A 12,434-nucleotide genomic window follows, 5' to 3' on the forward strand; every position below is an offset into this window, starting at 1 on the left:
TGATCTACGGGTGACTGAAAACATGGCTGAAGGCACAGACCGTACTCGAAAAAGACCAGTGTCACTGGAGCCACAGTTATGCCTCAAATGCCAGAAAGACAAGAAGCAAAAGCTCATGACAGTCAGGAGTGATGGGCTCCAGTCAGTTTATTATATTAGGCAACTCCGGTCGGAATTACATAATGACAATTTCCGAGATGCAACCGATCGACTTCCTGAAATACTTCGAGCGGACTCACCTCAACCGTTCTCATGGCATAAGGACTGCCGATCTAGTTACATGAGTAAATTTAGAGTTGAAAGATCAAGGAAGGCTGGATTGAAAGAAATGAATGACCAAAGTTCGTCTGCATCCACACCAAATGCCCATCTGCAAAATGTTAGTTTGCGGAACAAAACACCTCAGATAGATTGGAAGCAGTGTGTCTTTTGTCAACAAGATCAGAAAGAAGCACTTCATCTCATACAATAAATGAAAATCAGCAGCAGAATATTGGAAGCAGCGAAGTATGACCAATTCTTAAGAGTTCGACAAGCTTGTGTAAATTATCTTACAGCTGCAGATGGAAAATATCACACGAGTTGCATCGTCAAGTTCAAACGTAGGACAAAACGCCTAGCAAATACATCACTCCAGAGCACGGAGATGACTTTAGCGTGGCTTTGTTAATAACTTGAACAATCAGCAGAGCAAGCTGATATCCTGGATCTAGTAAATGTGTGGGACAGGTACTGCACAATAGCTAGTGATGGTCAGATAGATATACCATCTTCATTTCTGAGTCGGAGGAACACTTTCAAGGACAAATTAGCTGACCGTCTTGAAATGAACCTCATACTGTATTGGTTCCATCCAAATTCCGGCATATTCCAGTATCAGCAATGGTGAAAGATGACACCACTGATATTAATGGACTCATTCCTTCATTCAAACATGAGGATCAGGATACGTTCCTGAGCATGGTCCATGTGGCATTGCAGATCCGTGGTGACATGTTGTCACATCCCAAACCAAAAGGGATAGACATCAGCGAAGACAGAGCAATAGACAGCATACCCGACAGCCTTTACATGTTCCACAACTTGTTACTAGTAGGTGGTCAGCGTCCACTGGAGGATGATGAACTGGAGTTGGTTGTCTACATTCCACCAACAAGTCTGTGTTAGCAAACATACTGACGCAACAAGCCTAAACCCCTGCAAATGTTACACTCGATGAACCCAGCTGCCTGCTCATTGATGGCCAAGCACTCGTGATGGAACTTGGAAAGCCGACTGACATTAGAACGTTTGGTGACTATGCCGACACCTTTGCTAACACTGTGTTCAAGATGGGAGCAAAATACCAGAGGATCGACGTAGTCTTCGACAGGTATCAAAACGAATCAATCAAAGCAGGCACAAGGATCAAACACAAGCAGCGCCACCGACCGGTACATCTTAAAATAGAAAACGAGTCATCAGTTCCTCTCCCATCAGACTGGTCTAGCTTAATGGCACTCGAGGAAAATAAAGCAGATCTCGCTCTACTACTTTCAAACCATCTGATTGAACACAGCCCGACAGATGAACCAGTGGTGGTAGTAGCAGGGGGGTTCGCCGAAGCGACCACTGTCAAGTCATCTGATCCAGATCTCGCAGTCTCCTCTCTGAGGGCTGACCACGAAGAAGCTGATCCCCTCCTGATTTTGCACTGCATCCATGCTCATATGGAAACGATAGTTGTGTCAATGCGTGATACAGACGTGCTTCTTCTACTTCCAGCACACTATGACAGAATGGGCTGAACACATCTCTACATGAAAGCTGGGACGTCGAAGGCTCCAAAGTATTTCCCAGTGCATGAAATTCACATGTTGCTATCTGCTGATCAAGTGGACACACTACTTGCCTTCCATGCCATCACCGGCTGTGATAGTGTGTCTCAGTACAGTGGCCACGGTAAGGAAACAGCCTGGCAGGTGTTCCAGCAACATCACACTGATTTGATTGGCCTTGGCAAGGGCCCTCTCACCGAAAACATAGCTACATCAACAGAGAAATTCATCTGTAAGATATATGGCGTGCCTGAGGTCGATACATGCAACAAAGCACGAGTCAAGTTGTTTTGTATCGGTCGTGCACAAGAGACTCTGCCACCAACCTCAGATGCAGCAAAGTTTCACATCATGCGTTCGCACTATCAAGCAAGTGTCTGGAACCAAGCACACTCGCCATAACCTGATCTTCCTCCAGTGACCGAAATGGGATGGATGCACCTGGATGGTCAGTTAGTGCCAGGGCTACTCTCTCTCTCTCTGCCACCTATGCCGAAAGCTTGCAGGGAGATCACCTCATGTGGTTGTACAAAGGGGTGCTTCAGCCAACGCTGCAGCTGCAGGAAAATTCGCATGGAATGCATCGAGGCGTGCAACTGCAGGAAACTTGGCGACAACTGCCGGAACACTCATGACAACCGGGAATAAGTTCATGTGGGCAAATCTACCTGTACACACAATGAAGGACTGTATATAACGCTTTGACAGCAGATATGATCAACTCATGCAATTCATGCACAATCAAGTAAAAATTCTTGCCATTGCTGTCTTGTTACAAATAAATGAATTGCTTGTCAAATGTTGGTTTACGTCGAAGCGCGTCAGTGTTATTTGAGGTACCTTACTTTGCTTCGCCAAAATGGGAATTGCATCCCTAATATGTTTCCTGCCAACATTTAAATCATATGTGGTGTGCCTCTGGGGGCTTAAATGGGCGGTCTGTGTTCCTGGTGGGGAGGGAGAGGGATGGGGCTTGTGGATCTTATAATAATAATAATAATTCATTTATTTTGTATAGCGCTTTTCCAGAAGCCCAAAGGCGCTTTGACAGAGTGGAAAACATAATGCATAACAATACATGAAAACAACAATTGCAAAAAGACAAGAATCAATAGGGAAATATTTAAAGCAAAAGGAGGGAGAAGGAGAAGAGATAGTCAGGGGTTAAATGCTGTGGGTTGAATGTTGAATGCAGCGTTGAACAGGTGGGTCTTTAGTGATGTTTTGAATGTGGTGAGTGAGGAGGAGTCTCTGATGGTGTGAGGTAGTGAGTTCCAGAGGGTGGGAGCAGCGATGGAGAAGGCCCTGTCCCCCCAGGATCTGAATTTGGTCCGGATGGAGGGGGTCAGGAGGTTGGTACCAGCAGAGCGGAGGTTGCGGGTGGGAGTGTGTCTGGCGAGGAGGTCAGCCAGGTAGGATGGGGCCAGGTTATGGAGGGCTTTGTATGTCAAGAGGAGGATTTTGTACTGGATTCTCTGGGGGATGGGGAGCCAGTGAAGCTTGTAAAGGACGGGGGTGATGTGGTCACGGGTCCGGGAATGAGTGAGTAGACGGGCAGCGGAGTTCTGAATGTATTGGAGTTTATTGGTGATTTTTTAGGGTGAACCATAGAGGAGGCTATTGCAGTAGTCCAGACGGGAGGTGATGAAGGCGTGGATGAGGGTTTCTGCAGCCGTGGAGGAGAGGGATGAGCGGAGACGGGCAATGTTTTTCAGGTGAAAGAAGGCTGACTTTGTGATCTGTTTAGTGTATTTGTCGAAGGAAAGGGTTTGGTCAAAGATGACGCCAAGATTCCGGATGTGAGGGGAGGTGGATACTGGGATACCGTCGATGTTGAGGGCAAAGTTATGGGTGGATTTTGTGAGCGTTTTTGGGCCAATGATGATTATTTCAGATTTATCACAGTTAAGCTTGAGGAAGTTGATTTGAAGCCAGGATTTTATTTCAGTGATGCAGTTTGTCAGGATAGAGTGGGTGTCGGTGGAGACGGACTTGGTGGAGATGAAAAGCTGGATGTCATCGGCGAAGCAGTGGAATTGGAGACCATGACGGCGGATTAAGTGACCGAGCGGGGACAGGTAAAGGATGAAGAGGAGGGGGCCAAGAACTGAACCTTGGGGGACACCTTGGGGGAGGGGAGCAGTGGGGGATTTGCAGTTATTGATGGAGATGAACTGGCATCTGTCAGAGAGGTATGATTTAATCCAAGAGAGGGCAGTGCCGGTGACGTTAAAGGTGGATTCAAGTCGGGTGAGGAGGATAGTGTGATCGATGGTGTCAAAGGCAGCGCTGAGGTCGAGGAGGACGAGAATGTTGAGGTTGCCAGCGTCAGAGGAGAGGAGAAGGTCGTTGGTGATTTTGAGGAGAGCAGTTTCAGTACTGTGGTTGGAGCGGAATCCGGATTGGAATGTTTCATACAGGTTATTGGCAGAGAGATGATGTTTGAGTTGAGTGGCTACAGCGCGTTCCAAAACTTTTGACAGAAAGGGTAGGTTGGAGATGGGTCTGAAGTTGTTTAGGGTGTCAGGGTTTAGACCAGGTTTTTTTAGAATGGGGGTAACAGCAGCAATTTTGAGGGAAGGTGGGACGATGCCTGTAGACAGGGAGGAGTTTATTGTTGCAATGATAAGTGGAGAGAGAGCAGGGAGGGAGGCTTTGACAAAGCTGGAGGGGATGGGGTCAAGAGTGCAGGTGGCAGTTTTCATTCCTATGAGGAGTTCAGAGAGGTCAGTAGGAGAGATTGGGGAGAACCGAGACAGGGGATGGCAGGACAAGGGGGGGCAGGTGGTTGGAGGGGGAGCGGGTGCGGCGGTGGTCAAGCTGTTGTAGATGTTGTCAATTTTGCGTTGGAAGAAAGAGAGGAAGGAGATGCAGTTGTCTACTGTGAATGACTGGGTGGTGGTGTTCAGGGGGCGGAGGAGTTTGTTTATTGTCGAGAAGAGTGCTTTTGGGTTTCCGGAGCCAGAGTGGATAATTTGAGAGTAGTAGGCAGAGCGGGCGCGGGAGAGGGCATCTTTGTAGTGTTGTATGTGGTCCTTGTAGGCTTGGGAGTGAACTGTGAGACCCGTTTTATTGCGGAGTCTTTCAAGTTGGCGAGCACGAGTTTTCATCAGGTGGAGTTCAGGGGTAAACCAGGGAGCAGAATGGGTGAAAGAAACTGTTTTGGTTTTTACAGGCGCAAGCTGGTCAAGGCAGGAGGAGAGAGTGTGGTTGTAGTAGTCAGTGAGGTCGGAAGGGGTGTGGAGGTCAATGAAGGGAGAAGTGGACATTTTTTCAGAGAGGGTGGATGAGAATGAGGTAGGTGAAAGAGCGTTTAGCTTACGGAAGTTGATTGTGCGATAATGCCTTGGTGTTGGGGCGGGGATGTTGATGGTCAGAGTGATGGCTAAGTGGTCAGAGAGGGTGAGGTCGGAGCCATAGAGATGGTGCAAATTTAATCCAGTGGAGCAGACAAGGTCCAAAATGTGACCACGGATATGGGTAGGAAAGTCGACATGTTGAGTGAGGTTAAAGCAGGTGAGTAAATCAGTGAAGTCAGTGGTTATTGTGGAGTCAGTGGAGTCCATGTGGATATTGAAATCACCAAGGAGGAGGATTGAGGGGGAGAGGGAACATAGCTGGGTCAGAAAGTAGGAGAAGTCAGACAGGAATGATGGGTGTGGTTTGGGAGGGCGGTAGATGACAGCCATGACTGACTGCGTGTGACCAGAGAGTTTTAAAGCCAGGTGTTCAAATGATGGAGCAGATGAGATGGAGATGAGGTTGGTCTTGATGTCTTGACGGTGGATAACGGCAATTCCACCACCTCGGCCCTCCGAGCGTGGTTTATTGACGTAGGAATATCCATTGGGTGTGGTGAGGTTGAGTGTGTAGTAGTCCAGAGGTTGTTGCCAGGTTTCGGTGAGACAGAGAAAGTCCAGTTTGTTATCCAGGATGTATTCGTTCAGGATGAGGCATTTATTGTTGAGGGACCGGGTGTTGAACAGGGTGAGCTTGATGTTGTTTTGAACAGCAGGGATGAATTCAGGTGATTTAGCCAGGGTTCGTAGGCAGGAGGTGCGATCGTGTGGGTTGCTGTGACCAGGTGCGCTGGGACGAAGAGTGAGAGTGCGCTGAGCCGACCAGAGGACGGGGATGGAGTGACCTGATTGCAAATAAACAAACTTGCGACCGGAGCCACGGTGAATGTACCTGGGTCGTCGGAGGAGTCCATTTGATTTGATGGCAGAGATGCATGATGGGGTGGAGCGGGTATTGAGCAGAAGAAGCCTTGCGGCGGAGTACTTCAGAGCCATGCCAGGCAGGAGCGAAGGGACGAGTACGAGGCCAAGGTCGAGGAGGCAAAGCGGCAAACGCAGCGGCAAACGCAGCGGCAAACGCAGCGGCAAACGACTGCAGCCGCTAATCAAGACCACAGCGGCAAACAAGGCCACAAGGCCACCAAGACCACAAGGCCACCGGCAAACAAGGCCACGGCCACAAACTTATCTGGTCGACGAATTATTCAACGTTAAAAACGACTATTTTAGAAATAAATATGAGTTTCAAGCAGTTTATTGACATTTTATTTCAAAACTGAATATGGCATTGGATTCCCCATATATGAAAACCTACAAAAGCACATTTCATTCAAGTTTCTACCTTGTTTAGTCAAAAAGATATGTACATAAATACATTTCAGCCCTGCGGTGGTGGCCATCTTGGATTTCTCAATTTTGAGGCATTATCGGCCATTTTTGAGCTGGGCATACAGCAGATTTGAGTTCAGCACCCCTCAATACCCCTAAAAACATTGTGTGCCCTAAATTAACACGATTTGCCTTCGGGGTTAAGATTTTTTGAAAATTGACCCAGTCTAATGAGGAATATGTATACAAGCTAGTTTTTTTGGATACCCTACTTTTTACATCAAGGCCTTAAACTAGTGAAACGCCATCCTTTTTGTCGACACACCCATCCCATTTGGCGGGACGCCTGTGCGAGACACCTGGGCCTTTGGTCCAGGGAGCCGCTCGACACATTGATGATGCTCAAAGCAATGGGTGAGCCGTTGGGTGAAATGTGCGATACCCGTCCTCTTTGTCAAAACACCTGTCCCTTATGCTTTTTTTTATAACCCAGGTCCATGGCAGTACCTTGTTTGGTTGACGGATTTTCGAAATTCTCGTTTAGAAAAATGTTTATTTGCTTCTGCTTTATTATTATAACCGCCAGAGGAGAGGGTATGGCATTTGGGTTCGTCTGTTTGTCTGTTTGTCCGTACAGAAAGTGACTATGTGTATTAATTAAATTGGACACTTTATAACACGAAGACTCTTTAAGACCCCTAACTTCTCTTTGGCCCCAAAGGCCCATTTGACCCCGAAGTCGCTTTATACCCTGAAGCCCCATCAGACCCCAACAGCCCTTTAGAACCCAAAGGCCCTTTTGACCCCCAAGACCCTAGAAACCCTTAAACCCCTCTTAGACCCTTAACCCCCTTTAGGCTCCTAATACACTTGAAGTCCCTTATAGCCCCGAAGACTCTGTAGAACCGCCAAATACTCTTCTAATCCGTTCTACCCTTGAGACCTTCACACCTTTCAAACATTTTAATACCCTTTAGACCCCTTTGACATTTAGAACCTTTTTATCTGTTTCAAGACCCTTTTTATATATTTTAAGACCCTTCAGACCCTTTTTATCAAAGGGAGGCGCAAAGCTAGGATACCTTTATAAAAAGGATAGTTTCTCTGCATGCAGCTTTAACATGGGGACTGAAAATACGTTTCTCGGCTTCGACTGGACGAAATCGGCTGCAAATTTCAGAAGTAAATGCTTTGTACGTCGAGGTAAAATGTTCCAAATTTCAGAAGTAAATACTTTGTACGTCAAGGTAATATGTTCCAAATTTCAGAAGTAAATGCTTTGTACCTCAAGGTAATATGTTCCAAATTTCAGAGGTGAATGCTTCGTACAACAAGGTAATATGTTCCAAATTTCAGAAGTAAATACTTTGTACGTTGAGGTAATGTGTTCCAAATTTCAGAAGTAAATACTTTGTACGTTGAGGTAATATGTTCCAAATTTCAGAAGTAAATACTTTGTACGTCGAGGTAATATGTTCCAAATTTCAGAAGTAAATACTTTGTACGTCGAGGTAATATGTCCCAAATTTCAGAAGTAAATGCTTTGTACGTTGAGGTAATATGTTCCAAATTTCAGAAGTAAATGCTTTGTCCATCGAGGTAATATGTTCCAAATTTCAGAAGTAAATACTTTGTACATTGAGGTAATATGTTCCAAATTTCAGAAGTAAATGCTTTGTCCGTCGAGGTAATATGTTCCAAATTTCAGAAGTAAATACTTTGTACATTGAGGTAATATGTTCCAAATTTCAGAAGTAAATGCTTTGTACGTTGAGGTAATATGTTCCAAATTTCAGAAGTAAATACTTTGTACATCGAGGTAATATGTTCCAAATTTCAGAAGTAAATACTTTGTACATTGAGGTAATATGTTCCAAATTTCAGAAGTAAATGCTTTGTACGTTGAGGTAATATGTTCCAAATTTCAGAAGTAAATACTTTGTACGTTGAGGTAATATGTTCCAAATTTCAGAAGTAAATACTTTGTACATTGAGGTAATATGTTCCAAATTTCAGAAGTAAATACTTTGTATGTCGAGGTAATATGTTCCAAATTTCAGAAGTAAATGCTTCGTACAACAAGGTAATATGTTCCAAATTTCAGAAGTAAATACTTTATACGTTGAGGTAATATGTTCCACATTTCAGAAGTAAATACTTTGTATGTCGAGGTAATATGTTCCAAATTTCAGAAGTGAATGCTTCGTACAACAAGGTAATATGTTCCAAATTTCAGAAGTAAATACTTTGTACGTTGAGGTAATATGTTCCAAATTTCAGAAGTAAATACTTTGTACGTTGAGGTAATATGTTCCAAATTTCAGAAGTAAATGCTTTGTACGTTGAGGTAATATGTTCCAAATTTCAGAAGTAAATGCTTTGTCCGTCGAGGTAATATGTTCCAAATTTCAGAAGTAAATGCTTTGTCCGTTGAGGTAATATGTTCCAAATTTCAGAAGTAAATGCTTTGTCCGTCGAGGTAATATGTTCCAAATTTCAGAAGTAAATACTTTGAACTTCGAGGTAATATGTTCCAAATTTCAGAAGTAAATGCTTTGTACGTTGAGGTAATATGTGCCAAATTTCAGAAGTAAATGCTTTGTCCGTCGAGGTAATATGTTCCAACTTTCAGAAGTAAATACTTTGTACATTGAGGTAATATGTTCCAAATTTCAGAAGTAAATGCTTTGTACGTTGAGGTAATATGTTCCAAATTTCAGAAGTAAATACTTTGTACATTGAGGTAATATGTTCCAAATTTCAGAAGTAAATACTTTGTACGTTGAGGTAATATGTTCCAAATTTCAGAAGTAAATACTTTGTACGTCGAGGTAATATGTTCCAAATTTCAGAAGTAAATGCTTTGTACGTTGAGGTAACATGTTCCAAATTTCAGAAGTAAATACTTTGTACGTTGAGGTAATATGTTCCAAATTTCAGAAGTAAATACTTTGTACGTCGAGGTAATATGTTCCAAATTTCAGAAGTAAATACTTTGTACGTTGAGCTAATGTGTTCCAAATTTCAGAAGTAAATACTTTGTACGTCGTGGTAATATGTTCCACATTTCAGAAGTAAATGCTTTGTACGTCGAGGTAATATGTTCCAAATTTCAGAAGTAAATGCTTTGTACGTTGAGGTAATATGTTCCAAATTTCAGAAGTAAATGCTTTGTCCGTCGAGGTAATATGTTCCAAATTTCAGAAGTAAATACTTTGTACATTGAGGTAATATGTTCCAAATTTCAGAAGTACATACTTTGTACGTTGAGGTAATATGTTCCAAATTTCAGAAGTAAATACTTTGTACGTTGAGGTAATATGTTCCAAATTTCAGAAGTAAATACTTGTACATCAAGGTAACATGTTCCAAATTTCAGAAGTAAATACATCGTACGTCGAGGAAATATGTTCCAAATTTCAGAAGTAAATACTTTGTACATCAAGGTAACATGTTCCAAATTTTTGAAGTAAATACTTTGTACGTTGAGGTAATATGTTCCAAATTTCAGAAGTAAATACTTTGTACATCAAGGTCATATGTTCCAAATTTCAGAAGTAAATACTTTGTACATCAAGGTAATATGTTCCAAATTTCAGAAGTAAATACTTTATACGTTGAGGTAATATGTTCCAAATTTCAGAGGAAAATACTTTGTACATCAAGGTCATATGTTCCAAATTTCACAAGTAAATACTTTGTACATCAAGGTCATATGTTCCAAATTTCAGAAGTAAATACTTTGTACATCAATGTCATATGTTCCAAATTTCAGAAGTAAATACTTTGTAAGTTGAGGTAATGTGTTCCAAATTTCTGAAGTAAATGCTTTGTCCATCAAGGTAATATGTTCCAAATTTCTGAAGTGAATGCTTTGTACATTGAGGTAATATGTTCCAAATTTCAGAAGTGAATGCTTTGTACATCGAGGTAATATGTTCCAAATTTCAGAAGTAAATACTTTGTACATCGAGGTAATATGTTCCAAATTTTAGAAGTGAATGCTTTGTGCATCGAGGTAATATGTTCCACATTTCAGAAGTAAATACTTTGTACATCGAGGTAATATGTTCCAAATTTCAGAAGTAAATACTTTGTACATCGAGGTAATATGTTCCACATTTCAGAAGTAAATACTTTGTACATCGAGGTAATATGTTCCACATTTCAGAAGTAAATACTTTGTACATCGAGGTAATATGTTCCAAATTTTAGAAGTAAATACTTTGTACATCGAGGTAATATGTTCCACATTTCAGAAGTAAATACTTTGTACATCGAGGTAATATGTTCCACATTTCAGAAGTAAATACTTTGTACATCGAGGTAATATGTTCCAAATTTCAGAAGGAAATACTTTGTACATCGAGGTAATATGTTCCAAATTTCAGAAGTAAATACTTTGTACATCGAGGTAATATGTTCCAAATTTCAGAAGTGAATGCTTTGTACATCGAGGTAATATGTTCCAAATTTCAGAAGTAAATACTTTGCACATCGAGGTAATATGTTCCAAATTTCAGAAGTGAATGCTTTGTACATCGAGGTAATATGTTCCAAATTTCAGAAGTGAATGCATTGTACATCAAGGTAGTATGTTATAAATTACAGAAGTAAATGCTTTGTACGTTGAGGTAATATTTTACAAATTTCACCAACGTCTGTTTGTGCTTTCTTGAGTTTTATTTAGAAAACCCTCAATGACGTTGGTGGCTGTCCATCAAGTCGTCTGCCCAAAATGTGTTGGTGCTCATATCTCAAGGATTATACATTGAAACTAGCTGAAACTTGGAATATACATCGGCCAATAGGTCTAGTTAACGGCTTTCAAAACAAATTCCACCGACGTGCTTTAGTTTTTGCTTTCAAATTAAATATATAAAAATATTGTTACGGTTTTCCGCCGCCCTTCCTACCCTGACCAAGGGGAGATTAAGCCCCTTGTTCTTTCTGGGCCGTCGTAACCGAGACTTGAAACGCCCCTCCCGGGCAAACGCAAGGTAGGGTTTCGGGACAAGTCTCGCACGTACCTAAATACCTGCGCCGCCGCGGAAGAGCGGAATCAAGCCTCGCACGAGCCACGTGTAATTCGAGTACACCGAGCGGATTGCGTACCACGTGGTCCGTGCAGTTACCTTGGTATTGGAACCCGATTTGAGCGGTTCTATTCGTACCACACTTAGTCAATGATGGAAAAGGCGAGACGGTCGAATAAAGGAAGAACACTTTAATTATTATTTACACAAGTATGTACAAGTCGGTAGAAAGCAGAGAGACACAGAGAAGCCTTAATCAGTCTTATATTTTCCCAGACACGGGCCCGATCACACTCACAAAGGGGAAATGCAGGCAGGATGATGTTCACGCGTTGCCTTGGTTGTCCAGGAACGGCCCCGCCCGGCGTGGCTCTCCCCGGTCACAGCACGTCCCGCGAAGACGGCAAGCAGGCGGTGGAAGGGGTCTCTCGAACAAAGGGCAGATGAGGCAGGAGGGAAATGTACGCGTCTCTCGCCGGCTTGGCGGTTTTCCCCAGCGCGTTTAGTTGCCGGCGCGCTATCACTCGCGTAACCCAATAGAGGCTCGGCCTCAAGCTCAACCAAGCGTCCAATTTGGTAAGAGCACTTATAACTTAGTTCATGCACGTCTTCTCTCTTGTACAACACTCAACTCTCACAGAACTTAGTCAAGCGCCTCCCTTCGCAGAACTGCGGTGGGGGCTTCGCGCAACAGGTTTTATTGCCACGCCCTGAGCCCTCTCAAATGTTCCAACCACACCCTGTGACGCAGTGCCGCAGCCACTCCCTTTGAGCCCTGATTGGCGGCTCGCGCTTACCGTCAGCTTCACCGCCGCCCTCATGCGGTCTTGCCTCGATTTGCCAGGCCTGCCTTGTCTTAATTCGCGCCAAAAAGCCAAAGGCGGCGTAAGGCGGCGTAATTCAATGGAGGCAGTATAAGGCAATGAAGGACCAACTCTCATTATTCTACTCAA

General features: G+C 43.3%; 1 protein-coding gene across 7 annotated transcripts in view; it reads left to right on the forward strand.

The window, feature by feature from the left end:
- Positions 1-12,434, forward strand: part of GATB (glutamyl-tRNA amidotransferase subunit B) — a 173,506-nt gene that overhangs the window by 46,282 nt on the left and 114,790 nt on the right. The window lies entirely within an intron of this gene.

Source organism: Myxine glutinosa, chromosome 4 (genome assembly GCF_964187855.1).
Source record: "Myxine glutinosa chromosome 4, kmMyxGlut1.1, whole genome shotgun sequence".
Classification (NCBI taxonomy): domain Eukaryota; kingdom Metazoa; phylum Chordata; class Myxini; order Myxiniformes; family Myxinidae; genus Myxine; species Myxine glutinosa.